At 41.0% G+C, this 4,694-nt stretch overlaps 1 protein-coding gene across 1 annotated transcript in view; it reads right to left on the bottom strand.

Moving 5' to 3' along the window:
* Positions 1-4,694, bottom strand: part of LOC111667205 (junction plakoglobin a-like) — a 145,191-nt gene that overhangs the window by 70,930 nt on the left and 69,567 nt on the right. The window lies entirely within an intron of this gene.

Here is a 4,694-nt window from a genome sequence, read left to right as displayed (position 1 = left end):
GGTGTCTCAGCGGTTCAGCTCTGGTGGAGTTTGCCAGGAGACTTTCTGTCTCGGGAACTCTTGATTTCTGCTCGGCTTCTCTGCAGGAGGTCGTGCAGATGTTATCTGCTGGTGTCTCTTGTGGGTTGATGCGAAATAAACTCTAATGCTCTTCACTTTGGTTGGATAACTTTAGATGAGGCTGGTGTTGACCAGATGACTCTAAAGTTGTCAAAATCTTCAAAAAGGAAAACTTGATGATGATTAAAAGATACAAAATTACTCTGAGGCACTTCTGTTGTTTTGGTTTAGTTGGTCTTGACTTGGCTTATAAAAATAAAAGATCGTGCATGTAGACGAAAATCATGTTACTTGGAGCTTGTGGCAGAGAAAAATAAAAGACGCGAAAAGTGCAACAATGACTAAGAGCCATGAGTTTATGGCGAGCAGCTTAGAGCTAAGAGTTTCCATGGCTACAGAGCCGGGCTTTGAGCCGGGACTCTGAGCTCTGAGCAAAGATCTCAGCTTCTAGTTTCTGCATCGTTTTCTAGCTTCAGCTTTTCAGCCTCTATTAATCACTCCTTTTGGTGTTACTTTTCTATATAAGAAACAATCAAATATCATTAGACAAAGTCTTACTGTTACAAACTGGAGAGTTTGCCTATATTCTCCAGTTGCCTGGTGTCCATTGGTTGATCCTCTGGAGCTGACCCTTTGACCTTTGGTCTGGTTCTGTGTCGTGCTAAAAGCATGGTCTGTTTGTGGTAGAGGGGTCCTTTGTCTCTGTTTCCTATCAATCTGATAGTTTGATGGTGGGAAGAGTCGCAAAGTGTCAATTGTGGGTCTGTAACTCTGCATGTCCTTATAATGAACTTCCTCAATGGCTTGTGACTGATGCCAGGCCAGGTCGTACGCTAGATGAGAATCCTACCAAGACTTTCGTCCTGAATGGAGACTAAGTCGATGCAGACTACCAGAAGCAGTGGGCCCCCCTTATGCGGCTAGACTGTAAAAACATCTAGTGAGTCAACAGTTGCCATGTGAGCTGTGTTTGAAAACTCAAGAAACTAGAATTACCTCCTCCTGGTTATCTGCGTCCGCCACTCAGACTAGTTGTAGGCGTTACTGAGATATCGCGTTCATGAGACCAAAACTGCATTTTCAGAGGTCACCTTGACCTTAACCTTTGACTATTGACCTTTGACGACCAAAATCTAATCAGTTCATCCTTGAGTCCAAGTGAATGCCTAGCTCTGGCTTTTGCTGGCGCGGAGGCACCACCACCCAGATTAAGTTATTCTACCTCTTGGCTGTGACTAGCCTCTTCCGTTTGGTAGTGTTGGTGTAACAGTGATGGCAGCCTGGCAGGTGAAAACCAGGCTTCTAAGATTCTCAGGACATGAACTGAACTGGGTCAAAGTTCAGCTTCCGTCCTAACAAAATGACATGAGATAAGATATGAGACATATAGGTTTGCATCTTTTGTAGTCCAGACTGGACTCAGTGAAGTTTGGTACCCACATGTACGTCCCACTCGGCAAGGATTGAATCCCTTAACTTTTCATTTAGCTTTTCATTTATGTGCAAAGCTAAAGGCATTTCCAACAGCCTTAGTTGTGCTTTCTGATTAGTGCCAATTATAAAATGTTAGCATGTTAATACACTAAAAAAAGGTGGGGAACATGTGATGTGAGAATGTTAGCATACCGGTGTTAGCATTTAGCTAAATTCAGCCTCGGAATGACGTTTCTGCACAGCTAAACTGGGACAGCTGGTTTCTATTAATTCAATGAGGAAATGTTGTTCATTAAGTATTCGACAGGTTTAGGAAGAGTCGTGGACAGAGATAATGGACCAGTCACTGTGACTGACATCCTGACAGGTTAAACAACAGCTTGCTCTGCTTCACTAGCTCACATTGAGTGTGTGTGTGGGTCTGTGTAAGAGAGTGTGCATGTGTTCTCTGCATGTGTGTATGTTCAAAACCTGTGTGACGGTGTGTCTGTTGTATTTTGTGTGTCTCTAGTATTAAAAATGTTGACTGTCAGAACAAGATGTGCAGAAAAGCTTTCTCACATGATCATACGCTCTCTGTTTTATGAAGTCTTTCATCAGGCTGTGCTGTGCCATGTTAAGACTGTAATCAGAGACCCGATGTGTTTCTGAGCAGCATCGCTAAAACCTGTTACTTGCCATAATAACATGTTGGAGGTTGGAGATTAATGGAGCTTTATTAATGAAAAAAAAAAAAAAAAAAAAAAAAAAAGACATTTCAAGGACAGATTTGTAAACTCAGAACAAGGTTTAAACATAGATTCATCATTTGGAGCGTTTAGCTTTAAATCAACTTTGTGTCCTCCAGCTGTCATGAGTCAGACGACTTCAGACCGTGAAGGAGTCAAACAGTCTCTGGCTAACAGGGTTCACAGGACGGCTGTGAAGGGTCTTTTCATTAAGGGGGAGGGTTTAAATACACCCTCTCTTCTCTCCAATTGAAACAAGAAATTCATTGTTACCCAAAATATTTCAGACGGGACATTGTAATTAAATCGATATTTATCTAAAAGATAATTTTATACACAGCACTGACAAAGATGCAGGTGTGTGGGCAGTGACATGGCTCACATCACATTCATGACTTTTTATTAAATTATTAATTGAATAAATAGAAATTACTGTTTTGGTCACATTTCTTTATTGTTGAACTTTTTTCATTTGTCATCTTAGTCTGATTAGATCCTTGTTTTTTTTTCCATGGTTCTTGAAATGATCAAGTCAAGCACAATGTAAATACAACGTAACGTCTAATTTCGTTACATGTGCATGATAATAGTCTGTCAACTGTCAGTTTGAGGTCATGTATGACTGGAAATAAACACATAGAACTCACATTTGTAGGTGTATGGCATCTCATCCATTGTTACAGTAAACTTTCATTAAAATGTACTCAGCATTATTAAAACATACTTTGCATTATAAATATACTAAATGTTGAACTTATAACCTCAATGTATCAGCTATTGTCAGGGTTTGAGGTAAGTAGGACCCAGATGCAGCCGACACATTGGGGACGGTGCAGGCGAGTTTATTTAACAAAAAGAACTTCAAAAACAAGCACAGGGAACCACAGGGGATGACAACAGGAAACAAGAACAGAACAAGGACAAACCCGGAGATGAACGGGACGTGAACAGCTTGGAGACGAACCAGACATGAACAGACGACGTGAACTGATGAGGACGAACCCAGAAATAAACAGACGAACCGACACAGACAAAGGGGAGCACAAAGACTATATAGACAAGGGAGGCAAGGGTGATTGAACACAGGTGAAACACATTAGGGCGGGGCAGACAATCACCACACAAACAAGACCAAGACAGGAAGCAAAAACACTGAGACACATAAGGAAAACTTATTACAAAATAAAACAGGAAGTGAGAAAGTCCAAAACAAAACTAAGAAAAAGCGTCTGCCATAGCAAACCATGACAGCTATATCCACAACTGAAGTTAGTTTTGCATGTGCACCACCCATTGCTGAAGGAAGTTTGTTATAGCATGTAATCTGGAGGGAAGGAATAAAGTTTCTAGAAGAAATGTCTGGAAACCCCCTGGAAACAACGGTGTCACCTGAACATGCCCTGGCAAGGCCCAGGTTGGGGAAAGTAATGGGATTTCTGGGAAATCTGACACCATTAACATGTCCTGGCATGGACGGCCTGGGGTATTCCAGGGAAATGCTGGACGCCATTGTTTCCAGGATGACCATAGGTTCTTTTTTAGAAAAATATGTGAAGAAGTTCACCTGAGAAGGAGGGATAACTAACTATATAAGATGATGCTCAGGCACTCTGTTTTCAGTTCAGCGTCTGGAGCTGGCTCGGGTTTATCTCGTGGAAGAATAAACTCTATTGCATTGAACTCTGACCATCTCCAGTGAATTCTTTGAACTTTATGGGACTCCGGTAGCTGTCCAACTGTGTTGTTGGTTAAGTGTTGGTGTAGAGTTCCCGACTGAAACTCTGACCCTGAACTTAGTTGGAAACGTAACATACATTAAATATATAATTTTGATAAATATGAAATAATGTTCAGTAATGTTTAGCTCCATGCATTGCATATTGTGGTTTGATTGATTTATTGATGTTTGTTGCTCTTACCTTGGTTACGGTATCTGGTTATTTCTGAATAATATTTAAGCACAATGCCTCAAACAAGAATGTCAAAGTAATGGTTTATTGTTGAAATATATCTAACTGAATATACTGTAAAATATTTCATTAAGAAAATAAGAGGTGAATAATAAGTAAATAAGGAAATGAGTGGATGTCTTTTATTTTGAAATAATGGCATTTTGTGTACATTTTTCTTTTACTACTACTAAACTGGACTGTAAAAAAGTGAACAAAGCCAAGTGGAAGTGGACTGAGAAATAAAAGAATTAAAGTTAAGTGAGTTGTCCTGTGCATCCTTTAAGTGCATTCAATTAAACATTTTCAAGTTTGGGCAAGAGCTGAACAATTTCTGAAAGACAGGGCAGCAGCAGCAGCAGCAGCATCAGCAGCAGCAGCATCAGCATCAGCAGCAGCAGCAGCAGCAGCAGCAGCAGCATCAGCATTAGCAGCAGCATCATCAGCAGCAGAGCAGCAGCAGCAGCAGCAGCAGCAGCAGCATTAGCAGCAGCATCATCAGCAGCAGAGCAGCAGCAGCAGC

Source organism: Seriola lalandi, unplaced genomic scaffold, assembly GCF_002814215.2.
Source record: "Seriola lalandi dorsalis isolate HSWRI2012SDOR001 ecotype SW California unplaced genomic scaffold, Sedor1 jcf7180002054686, whole genome shotgun sequence".
Taxonomy (NCBI): Eukaryota; Metazoa; Chordata; class Actinopteri; order Carangiformes; family Carangidae; genus Seriola; species Seriola lalandi.
This window is presented reverse-complemented; position numbering and strand designations above follow the sequence as displayed.